We start from the raw sequence: 19999 nt of genomic DNA, 5'->3' as shown, positions 1-19999 counted from the left end.
AGATTGCTGGAGGACACTGGGGCAGATTGCTGGAGGACACTGGGGCAGATTGCTGGAGGACACTGGAGCAATGCTGGATGACACTGGGGCAATGCTGGAGGACACTGGGGCAATGCTGGAGGACACTGGGGCAATGCTGGAGGACACTGGGGCAGATTGCTGGAGGACACTGGGGCAGATGGCTGGAGGACACTGGGGCAGATGGCTGGAGGACACTGGGGCAGATGGCTGGAGGACACTGGGGCAGATTGCTGGAGACACTGGGGCAGATTGCTGGAGACACTGGGGCAATGCTGGAGACACTGGGGGAAATGCTGGACATACTGGGGCAGATTGCTGGACACACGGTTGGTAATATTCTGGACACACTGTCTGGGGGCAATGCTGGACGCACTAGGGCAGATTGCTGGACACACTGTCTGGAGGCAATATGCTGGACACACTGGGGCACTATGCTGGACATACTGGGGCAGATTGCTGGACACACTGGGGCAGATTGCTGGACACACTGTCTGGGGCAATGCTGGACACACTGGGGGCAATATGCTGGAGACACTGGGGCAGATTGCTGGACACTGGGGCAATATGCTGGACATACTGGGGCAGATTGCTGGACACACTGGGGGCAGGACTGGAGGCATGGGCAGAATGTAGACACGGGGCATGATTGGAGACACGGGGCAGAATGAAAGACATGGGGCAGGATTGGATCATGGGGCAGGATGGATACGATGGAGACATATGGGGCAGGATGTGGAGATCATATGGGGTAGAATGGATACTCATGAGGGCAGGATGCGAGAACATATGGCTGGAGCCAGGAATGAGACACACGGGGCCAGGATGTGGAATATTATTACCATAGGGGCTAATTAAGGGATATTATTACTGCAGTGATGTATTTATTTTATTTTTTGAGTATACTGTTTTAAATGGGGGTCGGTCCTGTTACTGTGCAGAGTGACACTATATCGCCTTTTTTTCTTCATGTGGTGTAATGTAGAAGTTGTGAAAAATTAAGTAATGTGTTCTACAAGCGGAGCTCGAGATAACTGTGTTATTTCCTGCAGAAACGAGTCCTGGCTGGAAGAAATGATGGCGGTCTGTGCTGGATGAAAGATGAAGGACTTCACCTAGAGACGTCACTGGTGAGTTAGTGTTACCTATACACTGACACTATACACTGTATACTATATAGAGGTCCTGTGTATAATGTCACCAGTGATCTCTGTATTACCTCTACACAGACACTGCATACTAAGTACAGATCTCCTGTGAATACTGGCACTTATGGTGATAGTATTGTGTTGTTGTTTTTTACTGATCAGTATTGTAGTATTCAGTCACTATGTGGTGGTAATATTTGGTCTGGAAATGGTGTTGTGGTATTTGTCCCTTGTATGTGATATTTGGTCACCAAGTGGTGGTAATATGTGGTCTTGACATGGTGCGGTGGTATTTGTTCCTTGTATGTGATATTATTCGATCACTGTGGTTGTAATTTGTGGTCTGGTCATGTTGCGGTGGTATTTGTTCCTTGTATGTGATATTATTTTTCAAAATATACCTAAATTGTATTGCAGATTCTACCAAATATTTAATAGGTTACAGTAGAGTAGGGCCCGGCCATTTTTCTGGAAGAATCTGGTTCGGGTATATCATGACCCCCGTCACATGACCCCCGTCACATGACCCCCGTCACATGACCCCTGTCACATGACCCCCGTCACATGACCCCCGTCACATGACCGGGGGGGGCCCACAGTGTCTGAACAGCCCGGGGCCTTGGCTACCCTTAATCCACCCCTGATTGGTACTAAGACATGGTCTGTGGTCCCCACCTGCAGCACCACTCCTTTATTGAGTGTGTCTGTTCACAATCTTGACAATGAGTGCTCAAACTTTTACGTGCCACCATATGTCTAATTTTGACTCATCATCCCAAAGTACCTGGTGCCATTTTTCTGCACACCACTTTCAATGTTATTGTTCTTAACGATTCGCTTGAAGTTGTTTCCATGTCAGAGGTATGGATTTTTACCCGCAATTCTTCCATGACAAACTTTTGAAAACAGCAGATGGTTGTTATAGGGTTTCACTGGTTGAGGCAGTTCTGAGCCGGGCATGTTCTGATTTTGAAGAAAAGTAAGCATGATCTGAACTAAGATTCTTGGCTGACTACTACGTCAACGGTCCTCAACATTGTCAATTTTTTGGTTGTGTTTCAAAAGAGCTTGAACGGCACATTTTGAAACTCCAGTCTGCCTTGTAATCTTTGCCTTGGAGAGACCTTGCTAATGCAGTATATTTACCTTGTGTCTTGTTGCAGTGCTTAATTTTGCCATGGTATATGGCCTGTGACCAGGGGCGTCGCTATCATGAGGCCACTTGAGTTGGTTGCTTCAGGCGGCGCCACCTGCTGATAAAAAGGGGGGCGGCATCTGCGGGGAGCGTTCTTTCAGATGCCGGCTTGTGCCTGCATTTGGCTGCTCTTGTCTCCCTGACATCCTGTTATCTCCTGCTTCATACTGGGGGAATATGCACTTTGGTGTGGGGTGGCTTTTACGCTCTGGGTTCAGCAACTTAGAGAGGGGAGGCGTCCTACAGGAGAAGAACACTGGCCAATGTAAGCTCTCACATCACTGACAGGAAGAGCGGATTGGCCAGTGTTCCTGTCCTCCTGCATGGCACGTCTTTGAAGGGAAGAACTGAGAACCAGGAAATAAGATCAGAGAGGAGCCACCTGTGCTTGAAGATACAGGAGAAGCAGCTCCAATCCACAAGGTGACAGATCCTCTGCTGGGCAATCCCGGCAGAGAGAGTGGGTGTGGGGCTCAGCTGCTGTGAGCAGGGGAAGCTGCACATGTACACCAGCCCCCACCGCTTAGCACAAAGGAGAGTGTGTGTGTGGGGTGGGTGATTGTGTCGTGTGTGGGTTGTCTCTCTGTCGTTGTGTCTTTCTGTGTGGTGCGTGAGTAGTGTCTGTGTGTGTGGGTTGTATATTTCTGTGTGGTGTGTGGGTTGTGTGTGTCTGTGTATGGTCTGTCTGCGGTTTGCGTGTCTTTGTGTGGGTTGCGTGTGTGTGTGGGTTGTGTCTGTGTATGATCTGTCTGGGGTTGCGTGTGTGTGTCTGTGTTTGTATGCATGTGTCTGTGTGGATTGCATGTCTGTGTGGGTTGCGTGTCTGTGTGTCTGTGTATGTGGGTTGCGTGTGTCTGTGTGGGTTGCGTGTCTGTAGGTCGTGTCTCTGTGGTGTGTGGGTTGCGTCTATGTGTGTGTCTGCGTGTGTGTGTGGTCTGTGTGGGTTGCTTGTCTGTGTATGGGTTGCATCTCTGTGTGTGTCTGTGTGTGGGTTGGGTGTCTGCTTGTGTGGGTTGTGTGTCTGTGTGGGTTGTTTGTGTGTAGGTTGTGTCTTTCTTTGTGGTGTGTGGGTTGCGTGTCTGTGTGTGGGCTGCGTGTCGGTTGTGTCTCTGTCTTTCTGTGTGTTGTGTCTGTGTGTGTCTATGTGTGTCTGCGTGTGTGTGGGTTGCGTGTGTCTGTGTGTGTGTAGTTTGTGTCTCTGTGGTGTGTGGGTTGTTTCTGTTTGTGGGTTGTGTCTGTGGTGTGTTTGCCTGTGTGTGTGGATTGTGTCTCTATGGTGTGTGGGTTGTGTCTGTCTATGTGGTGTGTCTGTTGTGTGTCAGTGTGGGTTTTGTCTCTGTGTTGACTGTGGGTTGTGTCTGCGTGTGTATGTGTTGTATCTCTGTGTGTGTGGGGGGGGCTGTGTATGTTTGTGTGTTTAGATATCTTGTGAGAATACTGAGGTGTGTATGTATATACACTTGTCCTGCATGCATGTTCTGTGTATATGATGTGTACCTGCTGTGCATCTGTTAGCATGTGTGTACTAAGGACATGTATGATGTGTGTGTCTGTGACTGTATGATGTGTATGTAATGAGCATGTGTTGTCCAGTACATGTGTGCTGTATATAATGTAATTTAACCCCTTCACCACCTTTGAAGTTCATATACGTCAAAGGTTGTATCCTTGCCTTTGATACAATCTCGCACACTGGCAATATAATATGTGGAGGACTATGGGGGATGCATTATAATATATTGATAACTATGGGGTGCATTATACTATATGGAGGACTATGGGGGGTGCATTATACTATATGTAGGCATATGGGGGGTGCATTATACTATATGGAGGACTATGGGGCGCATTTTACTATATGGAAGACTATGGGGGCATTATACTATATAGAAGACGATAGATGGTGTATTATAATATATGGAGGACTATATGAAGCCAATTATATATATGGAAGTATTTATAATATTTGGAGGGCTCTGTGTGGGGGCATGATAGTACTTGACGGGCTATGAGGAAGCCTTTATACTTTATGGAGGGCTGTTTTGGGGACGATTATACTGTATGTAGTTCCTTTATACATTATGGAGGGCTGTATGGGGCTCACAGCTGGGGATCATACTGTGGCGGGATAGTTGAGGGGGTACAGTAAGGTTATCATACTGTGCGTGTGGAGGAATCATTGTGGGGGATCATAGTGTTTGCGGGGCACCTGTGTTGGCATCATACTTTATGGGGCAATGAAAGAGGAATCTGGGGGCTTCAATAGGAGGAAAATTACTTTATAACGGCAGCAAAGTTGTGAGATATGTATGTACCTATGTGATCCAGACAAATTCTTTTTTTGGGGGGGATGGGGGAGCAATAAGAGCTTGTGGTTTGGGGCCCAATGATCTCTTTGTACGCCCTGGTGCAGGATACATTGTCCTTTTCACAAACATCTCTGCTGGAGGACTGATGGCCCATAACTTACACACCATGTCCAATGCTGCCCCTCGGTACATACAGGCATTCAGCCATGTTTCTCCTGAGCGTCGGTTGTGCTCGCTACCCTTCCCACTCTCACATCCCTTACTCAACCCAATAGGAAAGCCCCTGCTATTAGCTCCGTACAGCCCCGTGTGCGGCGCTTGTGATTGGAGGCGTGATCTGTTTGGACATCTTTTTTCTATTTCTCTAAATTAAAATGTTCACTATTGTCCTCATTTTCACAGTATAAATATAAATATGTATGAACCAGATTTATTCCTACCAATTTAAACAAATTTACTATGTGGGGGGGTGCCGTTCTGCACTTCGCCTCAGGCAGCACGGAGGCTAGGTTCACCCCTGCCTGTGACATGAAACTGTCTTCCATAACCTCATCTTAGTAGAAAAATTTGTTTATCCTCACCCAGTTTTATGCAAGCTACAAAGTTGTTTCTGGTTCAGTTAATGAATGTATTTCAATATACATATGCCCGGATGGGATACACCCTCGAGTACTGCAGGAATTAAGTACAGTCATTGATAGACCATTACTTTTAATCTTTAAAGACTCCATAATAACAGGGTCTGTGCCACAGGACTGGCGTATAGCAAATGTGGTGCCAATATTCAAAAAGGGGACAAAAACTGAACTCGGAAATTATAGGCCAGTAAGCTTAACCTCTACTGTGGGTAAAATACTGGAGGGCATTCTAAGGGATGCTATACTGGAGTATCTGAAGAGGAATAACCTCATGACCCAGTATCAGCACGGGTTTACTAGGGACCGTTCATGTCAGACTAATTTGATCAGTTTCTATGAAGAGGTAAGTTCCAGATTGGACCAAGGGAACCCAGTGGATGTAGTGTATATGGACTTTTCAAAAGCTTTTGATACGGTGCCACACAAAAGGTTGATACATAAAATGAGAATAATGGGGATAGGGGAAAATATGTGCAAGTGGGTTGAGAGCTGGCTCAGGGATAGGAAACAAAGGGTGGTTATTAATGGAGCACACTCGGACTGGGTAGCGGTTAGCAGTGGGGTACCACAGGGGTCAGTATTGGGCCCTCTTCTTTTTAACCCTTGTCAGGCTGCATAATTTTACAACCTTAACAGGCTGCATAGGTACAATTGTACCTTCACATATACCTCCACTGTGGGAAGACTTTACTTGGTTTCAGAAACTAAAGTTCATTCAGCTACAAATGTTATGCTGATATCTATTGTTCAGTGTTGTTACTGGTCACTTATGTTGCTGTCAATTAAGTTAATTCAAACTGGGAGTGGCTTCTACTTGTCTTCCTGCCTCCCTCCTCTCATTAGCCATTTTGCTGTTCATCTCATTGCTGTGAGCACACATTTCTAGGCTTGTGAAGTCTTCAATTTCTTGGAAACGAAGGTAGGAAAGTCTCACAGCATCTAACAGCCAGTTATACCTTTATTCTCATTATGTGGGGACAGAACAGTCAAATTGTCTTTCAGCCTGGACTTGGCTTACATATATTTTGTATGAAACTTATCACTATAGGTATAATTTTTATACGAAAAATGGATAATAATTAGTATCTACATATTGTTTTACGATGTTTTATTTATATTCAGCACAAAATACGAAGCCAAAATTCATCTAGCAAGTCATCATGAGTGATAGTAATGCTGGATCTAGTTTCCGCCATAATCCAAGAAAACGTGTTTGCAGGTTAGTATAATTTTGTGAAAAGCCAATAATGTAGTATTTCGGAAAATTATTTATTTTACATTTTTTCATATTTACAGATTTACGTCTGACGAAATAATGCGAATGCTAGAAGAATCTGATTCTGAGCATGAGGATGAACCATATGTTCCATCTGATGATGAAAACTATGTACCACAAGTGGATGTTAATGAAGAAGATTCAGACATTGAACAAGAAATGGTCATAGAGCATGAAAATGAATACGAATCAGACGAAAGTGTTGAGGATGATTCTGTGCCTCAAAGTGCAGGCGACATTTGGACTGCTAAGGATGAAACTCAATGGTGCAGTAATCCACTGCCAAATGCACAAACAAAATCTCGTAATGTCCTACGACAAAGAGGTGGCCCTGCAGCAATCAGCAACCTATATACAGCAAAAGAGCTATTCAAGTCCATCATGACTCCCGAGATGTGTGACATCATATTACGGGAAACGAATCGAAAGGCCAAGAGAGTTTGTGATGCTTACAACAACGAACTGGTACAACGTTTTCCTGATTCTTCCAAACGGCCACCACAAAAAACATTCAAGCAATTTACTGAAACTGAACTTCATGCATTTTTGGGCATACTGATTGCTGCTGGTGTGCACAGAGCCAACAAAGAGAATCTGGAGGAAATGTGGAATGTTGCTGCTCTGCCTCTTATACGTGCAGCCATGTCTCGTGACCGCTTCAAGATGATACTCAGATTTATCAGGTTTGACAACGAAAATACACGTGCAGAACGTGTGCAAACAGATAAAGCTGCACCAATACGGGACATCTGGACAATGCTGAACAGTTATCTGGAGAGAGCCTACAAGCCATATCATTGTATCACCGTCGACGAGCAATTATTTCCATTTAGAGGTCATACTAAATTTACCCAGTATATACCTTCAAAACCAGCTAAATATGGCATAAAGATTTTCTGGGCTTGTGACTCATCAAATGCCTACCCTTTACAAGGTCAGCTCTACACTGGGAAACCAACTGATGGTCCTCGACAAGTAAACATTGGAGAACGAACAGTATTGGACCTAGTGAGCTCGTATAAAGGCTCTGGAAGAAATGTCACCACCGATAACTTCTTTACAACCATGGAACTAGCTAAGGTATTGAACTCCTGGAACATGACACTAGTTGGTACAGTGAGAAAAAACAAAAGGTTCCTACCTAACAACATGCAGCCTGCCAAAGAAAGGCCTGTATACTCGACAAATTTTGCCTACAATCATGATGCAACAGTCTGTTCATATGTACCAAAGAAGAACAAATCAGTCGTGCTTCTATCATCTATGCACATGACGGGAGAAGTTGAAGAGACACTAGCAGCCAAGCCAGAGATAATAAAATACTACAACATAACAAAAGGTGGCGTTGATGTTATGGATAAAATGTTGGGAGAGTACACTGTGAAACGACGAACATCACGTTGGACTTTGGCATTTTTCTACAATATGATTGATGTCAGTGGGTTAGCATCCTACATCATCTACAGAGAACACAATCCAAGCTTCAGGGCAAAGGATCAACGAAGAAAGTTCCTGAAAGATCTCGCAAATCAGCTGTGTATGATTGCAATTGAAGATCGTAGTACAAACAAAATGATAATGAGAAACCATTTTCTTCGAGGTGCAGTAGAAATGGTGCTTGGACGATGCATTGTGGTAGCATCGCAGCCAGCAGCTGGCCCCAAAATACCTCATGGTAGTCGTGGACCCTCCCCTGTTGTTGGTAGTTGCTATGTCTGCAGAGACCTGAGGCGAAAACAACGCAAGACTAGAAAGTCTTGTGTGGTTTGTGTGAAACCCATTTGCGATGAACACTCTGTAGCAAAGCCAACATGCATTACTTGCAAAGAAAATCAATAAAAAAAAGTTTCTTACATTTTCTTTTATAATGTAAATGAACAGTTTTTTACTTGTTTATAATAGTTAAATAGCATTATCATTAAAAAAAAATTTATGCTTTTTCCCTTGCATTATCTTCATTCAAAATATATGAGGTACATTTGTACCTATGCAGCTTGTTATGGATGCAAAAAGATCTCGACCCCTTATCTCGGAAGCGGGTGGAGATATTTTATTGAAATTTGGCCAATATATTCTGGACCAAAAATGTAGAGATGTCACGAAATTTCAGCCCTCTACGTCTTTTCAAAAAAAAGTTATTGCAATTTTAAAACGGAATAGTTACAATTGTACCTATTCAGCCGGATAAGGGTTAACATATTTATTAATGACCTTGTAGGGGGTATTCAGAGTAGAATTTCAATATTTGCAGATGACACTAAACTCTGCAGGGTAATCAATACAGAGGAGGACAATTTTATATTACAGGATGATTTATGTAAACTAGAAGCTTGGGCTGATAAATGGCAAATGAGCTTTAATGGGGATAAATGTAAGGTCATGCACTTGGGTAGAAGTAATAAGATGTATAATTATGTGCTTAATTCTAAAACTCTGGGCAAAACCGTCAATGAAAAAGACCTGGGTGTATGGGTGGATGACAAACTTAAATTCAGTGGCCAGTGTCAGGCAGCTGCTACAAAGGCAAATAAAATAATGGGATGCATTAAAAGAGGCATAGATGCTCATGAGGAGAACATAATTTTACCTCTATACAAGTCACTAGTTCGACCACACTTAGAATACTGTGCACAGTTCTGGTCTCCGGTGTTTAAGAAAGACATAGCTGAACTAGAGCGGGTGCAGAGAAGAGCGACCAAGGTTATTAGAGGACTGGGGGGTCTGCAATACCAAGATAGGTTATTACACTTGGGGCTATTTAGTTTGGAAAAACGAAGACTAAGGGGTGATCTTATTTTAATGTATAAATATATGAGGGGACAGTACAAAGACCTTTCTGATGATCTTTTTAATCATAGACCTGAAACAGGGACAAGGGGGCATCCTCTGCGGTTGGAGGAAAAAAGGTTTAAGCATAATAACAGACGCGGATTCTTTACTGTAAGAGCAGTGAGACTATGGAACTCTCTGCCGTATGATGTTGTAATGAGGGATTCATTACTTAAATTTAAGAGGGGACTGGATACCTTTCTGGAAAAGTATAATGTTACAGGGTATATACACTAGATTCCTTGATAGGGCGTTGATCCAGGGAACTAGTCTGATTGCCGTATGTGGAGTCGGGAAGGAATTTTTTTCCCCAATGTGGAGCTTACTCTTTGCACATGGGTTTTTTTTGCCTTCCTCTGGATCAACATGTTAGGTTAGGCTATGGGTTGAACTAGATGGACATATTGTCTTCCTTCAACCTTAATAACTATGTAACTATGTAACTATATATACATATGAAAATGATGATCATTATCACCACAGTCTAAGTGGTTACACCCCCTATTATTAAGATAGACTAAAAGAGCCCATACGCTAAAGGTACCTTCACACTGAGCAACTTTCCAACGAGAACGACAGCGATCCGTGACATTGCAGCGTCCTGGTTAGCGATCTCGTTGTGCTTGACATGTAGCAGCGATCAGGATCCTGCTGTGACATCGCTGGTCGTAGCTAGAAGTCCGGAACATTATTTGGTCGTCAGGTCGGCGTGATTCGTCATGTTTGACAGCAAAAGCAACAATGCCTGCAATGGTTTTTCATGGAGCGAACAACCAGCGAGAACGATAAGTACGTCACTGGATCGCTCCTGCATCGCTCAGCTGTTGCCGGTGTTTGACGTCTCCTAGCGACCTAAACAGCGATGCTGCAGAGATCGGCTTGCTGTCTATATCTCTGCAGTGTCGCTTAATGTGACGGTACCTTTAGAGTAAAGTCATACAAACATGCAGATATTGATGGGTTCAACGGACAGTCAACTGTGTGCTGGATCCCCTGACAGATGATTGTTGATGAAGATAAGTATCTGGCAAATCCAATTTTGGCCCGGATATCCTTTTCTTCTGTAAAAGTTAAACACCATAGATGTCTGGCAGTAGATCTCTCATAGAGAACAGAGGAGTGCTTGACAGAGAAAGTGCTTCTGTGTATAGTAGTGTTGGGCAAAAGAGTTGCTGGTTAAATGATCAACCGAACCATCTTGTGTCCAACAGCTATCTAAAGTGTATGGGGGCTTTGGTCATACCCTGGTTTGACTAACATAAAAGGCCTCGTTCATGAAGCTGTATTGTGTGAACTATGTGTGCAATTGACAGCACACTGACCTTATAATGATCTATTGTCAAGTCTGACGAATTGAGGATTACCACATCTACACTAATACAGCACCAGGGCCACCATCAGAACAGGAATACAAAACAGTACCATTATCTGTAAATGAATACATCATCATAACCACCATGAGTACATGCATACAACCACCATCAATACATAAATATAGCACCAGAACCACCATCAATACATGAACACAGCACCAGAACCATCATCAGTACATGAGTATACCATCAGAACCTTAATCTGTACATGAATGTAGCAACAGAATCACTATCCATACTGTGCCCCCCCCCCCCCCCCCCTGTACTTTATGCTGCCTCCTTTCCATACTTAGCCCCCTCCATATGGCTCTGATTATCATCTGTTGGTGTAATTGGTTACTCATGCATCTGACTAATCCTTAAAAGTCCCTGATGTATGATACTTAAGGAACTTAAATAATTTTGTCAGAAGCGAAGAAGGACAGGATTATAGAAAAAAACGAATTTATCAGCAGTTACAACAGTAAACACAATTTTATCATAGAAAGACAACCAATGATTTCACATCACATAGAACTATAGTTTTAGAAACTTGCAATAGTTATCCCGTTACAAAAACGTTTTTCTAGGAATCCAACAAATGCAGCATAAGTAAGTCAAATGGTTGTGGATTAATGAATCCCTGGAATTTTGTTAAAAAATTCTGTTTGGTTCTCTTAGAAAAGGAGCTAAGAGTGGATAAAGAATTCACACATACATTAAACCAGCACTCTTGATTTATTTGCTCCAATAATTCTGCTATGACAAAAAATGCACAGAAACATTTGAATTAATAAGCCTGGGTTTACAGGCTATTATTTTGCATGTATTTTATTAATTCTGGCCACATTTTGCTATAATTGCAATGTGAAAATAATCTGAAACCGTCATTATGACCTAATCTTTGCGGTTGCAACTGAAATTAATCTAACATGGCAACATTTGTATGTCAGGGAAACTAACATAGAGATCACTAACCAAGGAGTTAATTTCACACAACAGCATAGGAATTGCAGACTGCAGGAAATGTGGAGACCTACAGTATAAGGAGTATTAAACATAGCGAGAACAAGTACGTGCTATAGTAATAAAATTGTTTACATTTTATTAGAAAAATGTTAAAAGCAGAAAACAAAATAAACACATACACATAGAAAATGGAGCAAAAAAAGTAACAAGAGGTGAGACCAGTGACACTAGAACCAAAGTGAATAGGGCAAGGAGTGCTATATGCATAAATAGCCCATAGAGTAATGTCCGCACAGAGAATATTGTAACTGTCTCTTTAATAATCTAGAATAATAGTATGCATATCGTTCAAGTGTGTTATTCAAGAATGGACTGTACAGTAGTAATATAAATATGACTTCAACTGCTACTGCACACTTATGTTGATGTCCACACCAAAAGAGATGGGACAATGTCTGCCACAGCATATAGTAACAACAGTAAATATTCTAGTGAGAGTTGGTAAACACATACATATATGCATCAAAAGTAGCGGTCATTACCCATAGATGTAGATAGGCCAGCACTCCTGTGCTCTAACCCCATAGTGGCATGTTATAAAGGATGCTTTGAGATATTCTCACCTAGAAGCATTACAGAACTATACAGCGACGGACTCCGTGTGCTGTCGCACTGTCAGCAGCATGAGTCCTAATAGAATTGCTTTGATATTTCATAAGTGAATGATAGACCTTTGTGATCCACATGAATTATGACCAGGGCTGTTAGCAGAATAGATGGATTGCAACATAGCTCCTGCAGCAGGAACTGCGGACATCTCACTCTTTTGCTTCTGCCAATATTACAAAAGATTATACAGTATATATATACTAGATGGTGGCCCGATTCTAACGCATCGGGTATTCTACAATATGTATGTAGTTTATTTATGAAGATTTTAGAATAATACATTGAATACACAGGATTCGTCTGGCCGCGACCAATTAGCGAAGCGTGGTTCAAATCCTACTCCCTACTCTACTCCCCTCTTATCTCCTCTTCCCACAATCGTATACAAGATTTCTCTCGCGTATCACCCCTACTCTGGAACCCTCTACCACAGCACATCAGACTCTCGCCTACCATTGAAACCTTCAAAAAGAACCTGATGACCCACCTCTTCCGACAAGCCTACAACCTGCAGTAACCACCGATCGACCAAACCGCTGCCTGACCATCTCTACCCTCACCTACTGTATTCTCACCCATCCCTTGTAGATTGTGAGCCTTCGCGGGCAGGGTCCTCATTCCTCCTGTACCAGTTATGACTTGTATTGTTTAAGATTATTGTACTTGTTTTTATGTATACCCCTCCTCACATGTACAGCGCCATGGAATAAATGGCGCTATAACAATAAATAATAATAATAATAATAATCCTGTGCCAATTCGCGGCCGGACTGCACCTGTCGCTGATTGTTTGTGGCCGGCCACGTAGTATATAGCACAGCCACGTAGTATATAACAGCCCACATAGTAAATAGCACAGCCATGTAGTATATTGCACAGCCCACGCAGTATATAGCACAGTCCACATAGTATATTGCACAGCCCACGCAGTATATAGCACAGCCCACGCAGTTTATAGCACAGCCCATGTAGTATATAGCACAGCCCACGTAGTATATTGCACAGCCCACGCAGTATATTGCACAGCCCAGGTAGTATATAGCAATGTGGGCATCATATCACTGTTAAAAAAAAAGAATTAAAATAAAAAATAGTTATATACTCCCCTTCCGTCGGCCCCTGGATCCAAGCGAAGCGTTTACCGATGCTCCTTGCACGCTCCGGTCTCAAGAGTGCATTGCGGTCTCGCGAGATGATGACGTGGTGGTCTCGTGAGATGATGACATCGCAGTCTTGCGAGACCGCTACGTCATCATCTCGCAAGACCGCAATGCATGGACCAGCCACTGGAGTGTCGCGAGGAGTGGGAAAGGCCTGGGCTGGATCCGGAAGGTGAGTATATAATGATTTTCTATTATTTTTAGCATTAAATCCAATTTGGCTGATTGGTCGCGCCGGCTGGGCGTGAGCAATCAGCGAAGCAGGATTTAAAAAAGCAGCAGAAAAAAGAGAGTGGCACAGCTCTTATAATCCAGGAAATCAGGTGGCACACAAATACTGTGTATTGCAGTCTATAACATGGAAATGGTGGTGCTGTCCGCAGGAAAACAGTCCAAAAAGTCTTAATAAAAAGAGAAAAAAACGTGGACGCACTCACCAAATGCAGTAAACAAGTATCCTTTATTTCAGTGCCAGCCGGCACATTCTTCACGGCACGGGGGAGAGGGTAACATACAGGGAGAGTGCAACAGGTGAGACGACGGGACCCGTAGAAGCGCTCTTGCGTAGCGCGAAACGGCAGTCGTCTCACCTGTTGCACTCTCCCTGTATGTTACCCTCTCCCTCGTGCCGTGAAGAATGTGCCGGCTGGCACTGAAATAAAGGATACTTGTTTACTGCATTTGGTGAGTGCGTCCACGTTTTTTTCTCTTTTTATTAAGAAGCGGGATTTAAATCCCGCACCAATGTCGCTGATTGGTCGCGCCGGCTGGGCGCGAGCGATCAGCGAAGCGGGATTTAAATCCTGCGCCAATGTCACTGATTGGTCGCGCAGGATTTAAATCCCATGTCAATGTCGCTGATTGTTCATGCCGGCTGGGCGCAACCAATCAGCGAAGCGGGATTTAAATGTCTGGGGGAGTAGTATAGAGGGGGCACTGACTGCAGGGGAGTAGGGAGCGGCCAGACTGTGGCCCGTCGCTCCCAAGAGTGCATTGCGGTCTCGCGAGATGTTGACTTGTGGTCTCGTGAGGCTGCTGCATCATCATCTCGCAAGACCGCAATGCATGGACCGGTCACCGAAGCGTTGCGAGGAGCGGGAAAGGCCTGGGCTGGATCAGGAAGGTGAGTATATAATGATTTTTTATTTTTTTTTAATTATTTTTAACATTATATCTTTTTACTATTGATGCCGCATAGGCAGCATCAATAGTAAAAAGTTGGTCACACGGGGTAAAATAGCAGCGTTAATGAAGTGTGTTACACCGCGGCATAATGCGGTCCCATAATGCTGCCATTAACCCTGTGTGAGCGATGACTGGAGGGGACTGGAGTATGGAGGGAGCACTGACTGCGGGGAGGAAGGAGCGGCCATTTTTCCACCGGACTGTGCCCGTCGCTGATTGGTTGTGGCTGTTTTGCTGCGACCAATCAGCGACGGGATTTCCGTGACAGACAGAAAGACAGACAGAAAGACAGACATGCAGAAAGATGGAAGTAACCCTTAGACAATTAGCTAGTAGATATATATATATATGAGTCAAAATTGTAACAGCATCACGTATTACCGCAATTGTCGTGCAGCACTTTCCCAACCAATGTTCAAATGGCTTCCAATAATAGAAATAAAAAAAGGAAAACAGCACAAAAATTAAAGAAAAACGGGCTTTAATGCCTGAATGGCGTGGCAACATTTCGGATATAGTATCCTTTCTCAAGCTTGAGAAAGGATACTATATCCGAAACGTTGCCACGCCGTTCAGGCATTAAAGCCCGTTTTTCTTTTATTTTTGTGCTGCTTTCCTTTTTTTATTTCTCTCTCTCTCTCTATATATATATATCTCAATACTGTATATGTGTATAAATATATATAAATATATATTTTTCTCTTTATAGGTATATTTTTGAGTAAAATGTAAATTGTTCTTTTATTCTATAAACTTCTGACAACATGTCTCCGGATTTCCAAGCAATAATTTTTTTATTTTTTTTTCTGACAAAGAAAAATGGTCAAAATTAAAAAAAAACAAAAAAAACGGTACTTTCAGACCTCAAATAATGCAAAGAAAACAAGTTCAGAATCATTTAGAAACAACAATACTAATGTTTTAACTCAGGAAGGGTTCAGAAATCGATATTTTGTGGAATAACCATGATTTTTAGTCACAGCTTTCATGTGTCTTGGCATGCTTTCCACCAGTCTTTCACAGTGCTTCTGGCACAAAACTGTACAGTTAGGTCCATATATATTTGGACAGAGATAACATTTTTCTAATTTTGGTTATAGACATTACCACAATGAATTTTAAGCAAAACAATTCAGATGCAGTTGAAGTTCAGACTTTCAGCTTTCATTTGAGGGTATCCACATTAAAATTGGATGAAGGGTTTAGGAGTTTCAGCTCCTTAACATGTGCCACCCTGTTTTAGAAAGGGAAAAAAAGTAATTGGACAATTGACTCCAAGGCTATTTTATGGACAGGTGTGGGCAATCCCTTCATTATGTCATTCTCAATTAAGCAGATAAAAGGCCTGGAGTTGATTTGAGGTGTGGTGCTTGCATTCGGAAGGTTTTGCTGTGAAGTAAACATGCGGTCAAAGGAGCTCTCCATGCAGGTGAAACAAGCCATCCTTAAGCTGCGAAAACAGAAAAAGCCCATCCGAGAAATTGTTACAATATTAGGAGTGGCAAAATCTACAGTTTGGTACATCCTGAGAAAGAAAGAAAGAAAGCCCTGGTGAACTCATCAATGCAAAAAGACCTAGGCACCCACGGAAGACAACAGTGGTGGATGATTGCAGAATAATCTCCATGGTGAAGAGAAACCCCTTCACAACAGCCAACCAAGTGAACAACACTCTCCAGGAGGTCGGCGTATCAATATCCAAATCTACCATAAAGAGAAGACTGCATGAAAGTAAATACAGAGGGTTCACTGCACGGTGCAAGTTACTCATAAGCATCAAGAATAAAAAGGCGAGACTGGACTTTGCTAATAAACATCTAAAAAAGCCAGCACAGTTCTGGAAGAACATTCTTTGGACAGATGAAACCAAGATCAACCTCTACCAGAATGATGGAAAGAGAAAAGTATGGCAAAGGCGTGGTGCAGCTCATGATCCAAAGCATACCACATCATCTGTAAAACACGGCGGAGGCAGTGTGATGGCTTGGGCATGCATGGCTGCCAATGGCACTGGGTCACTAGTGTTTATTGATGATGTGACACAGGACAGAAGCAGCCAAATGAATTCTGAGGTATTCAGAGCCATACTGTGTGCTCAGATCCAGCCAAATGCAGCCAAACTGATTGGTCGTCGTTTCATACTACAGATGGACAATGACCCAAAACATAACGCCAAAGCAACCCAGGAGTTTATTAAAGCAAAGTAGTGGAATATTCTTGAAAGGCCAAGTCATTCACCTGATCTCAACCACATTGAGCATGCATTTCACTTGTTAAAGACTAAACTTCAGACAGAAAGGCCCACAAACAAACAGCAACTGAAAACCACCACAGTGAAGGCCTGGCAGAGCATCAAAAAGGAGGAAACACAGCGTCTGGAGATGTCCATGAGTTCAAGACTTCAGGCAGTCATTGCCAACAAAGGGTTTTCAACCAAGTACTAAAAATGAACATTTTATTTAAAATTATCGAATCTGTCCAATTACTTTTGGTCCCTTTAAAAACAGGGTGGCACATGTTAAGGAGCTGAAACTCCTAAACCCTTCATCCAATTTTAATGTGGATACCCTCAAATGAAAGCTGAAAGTCTGAACTTCAACTGCATCTGAATTGTTTTGTTTAAAATTCATTGTGGTAATGTCTATAACCAAAATTAGAAAAATGTTGTCTCTGTCCAAATATATATGGACCTAACTGTAAGCAGTTCTCCTGTGTTTGATGGCTTGTGATTATCCGTCATCCTCTTCATTACATTCCAGAGGTTTACAATGGGGTTCAGGTCTGGAGATTGCGTCAGAGCTGTATATATATACACATTTTACAATTACAATGAAAGCGGACAGACCCATCTCAATGCTGACACGATTCCCTGGTATTATCCATGCTAGTTGACAGTCACGAGACTGCATGTATGCTATTTTAACACTTGTGGTATCCAAATAGACTCATCTGGCTTCTCTAAATTCAGTTGTATTGAAAAATCTCGAACGCATCTAGTCAATAGGTCACCGCAAGTGTGCAAATCAAATACATGCGCCTTCAATGAGTATTGGCCACTAGGTGGTGCTATTCTATTAGTGTCTCCTGGCTGAAGGCATGATATAGCATGCTCTACTCAACTTTTGAAAGAAAGTATAAAACTATCTAATAGTATAGCCGGGATAGCTCCGACACATTCAACAGTGCTGTACACAGACTGTAATATCTATCAGTATACCTTGGCCTTGTAACCTAACTCCCATATCTTTTAAATACATGCACTTTAAGGCCAATTTCTCTGAAACCCAATTACCTATCAGTAAGTTTTTTTGAGGACGTTCATCAATAAAAGCAATAATGACCATTGATGCTAACCACAGAATAATAACAATTCTCCTTATCTATTGAAGACAAGAACATATCGAGAATATAAAACTGTTATTGAAATGATGAAGATATAATGCAAATAATGAAAATTATTCACTGAGTGTCTCCAAATAATTATAGTTTAATTCTAAGTTAGTAATTGATGTAAGAATAATATCCTGTATTTACACAGGAACTCCAATTATGTTTATAACATTTCATTATGAAGCTAATATAATTATTTTGATCCTCAATTAAGATATATAGATTAATATGCATACAGGTCAGATTCATATCCCATTAGATAAATCCATTTTCTTCCCCAAAAATATGTTTATAGATGTGCCTATGGCTTAAATTGCCATTCCATTTTGCCTTAACCTAAGATTTGCATATTCCATGGTTAGATAAACAAAGTACTTCATTACATATGTATGTGCCACTTTAAGGCACGTATACATATTCACCAGGCATTTACATTCTTCACGTACAATGAGTTAAGCAGCATTCATATGAAATAAGGTCTTCTGGCCACAAGCCACTGAGCACAGTCATAGGCTGAATACGCCTTGGAGCTCTGGGTCCATTATTCTCCAAACTTCATTCATTGCCAATAGATGGCTACACTTGTGAAAACTAAACAAAGTGTGTTAGCATGAGGTGTCCACTGACAAAAGAGATGTGTTCAAAATTTGCCAAAGGAAACGCATACTATCCTGGGAAGGAGGAATAAGTAACAGAGACACAAAAACCGACTGCCCAAATAACACTTGTCCCCTGTTCAGTATCTTTCTCATTGAGTGCACATTACTATGTCTTACATGGTGAACACAGAGACTGACCATAATGAAGAAATCAGTTGACACGCGAAGTCTTGTGGTGCTCGTGTCTAGGGACACACATATCCCTCAAGTATAAAAAATAAAAAGATGACTGGTACTTACTCTTCAAAACTATGGATATCTTATTCAAATAAAAAATATATATAATGTGACGCGTTTTGGCTCTACCTGGGGCTTTTAAAACTTGATACAGATTTTTAGATCTCTATCATGCTTGAAAAAGTGACAGATGTAGCAGAAACGCATCATGTAATATAATATTTTTTTGCATTTGAGGAAAACTTGATGTACAGATTTGTAAATGACTGCATTATTTTTCAAGAGAACGCATGGTGCTCATATTCCTATGAGCAGCCTGCGTGGCTTAAACATGATACCATGGCCTACAGCATCTCCGGACTTGTGTCCATTCGATCTAATCTGGGACATCATTGGTCTTTAAATATAAATAGAGCTGATAGCAGAGGATTTTGATGATTTTGGTGCCTATTTTTTGCCATTTGCATACATTTAACATGTCTATCAATCCTGTGATTTTTCTAAATTACGACTTTTCCTTCTTGGTATTGCAATTTCAACGTTGAAGATTGTAGATTTATACATCACACTTATTAATGCTGAGCTGAATCTGAAAATTTACAGGAATAAGGCTGCACTTTAGCAGCTCGGTCGCAGTAGGTAAATGCCGAGCGATCGGCTACATGGAAGCCAATCAGCAGTCGTTTTATAGTCTGTTAAGACCAGGCAACCACACTTCCCTTCACACTGAACAATGATTAACCCCTTTCTGACCTCGGACGGGATAGTACGTCCGAGGTCAGAAGCCCCGCTTTGATGTGGGCTCCGGCGGTGAGCCCGCATCAAAGCCGGGACATGTCTGTTTTGAACAGCTGACATGTGCCCGTAATAGGCGCGGGCAGAATCGCGATCTGCCCGCACCTATTAACTAGTTAAATGCCGCTGTCAAACACAGACAGCGGCATTTAACTACCGCATCTGGCCGGGCGGCCGAAAATGACGGCATCGCCGACTCCCGTCACATGATCGGAGGTCGGCGATGCTTG

The sequence above is a fragment of the Ranitomeya imitator genome, chromosome 1, assembly GCF_032444005.1.
Source record: "Ranitomeya imitator isolate aRanImi1 chromosome 1, aRanImi1.pri, whole genome shotgun sequence".
Lineage (NCBI taxonomy): Eukaryota > Metazoa > Chordata > Amphibia > Anura > Dendrobatidae > Ranitomeya > Ranitomeya imitator.
This window is presented reverse-complemented; position numbering follows the sequence as displayed.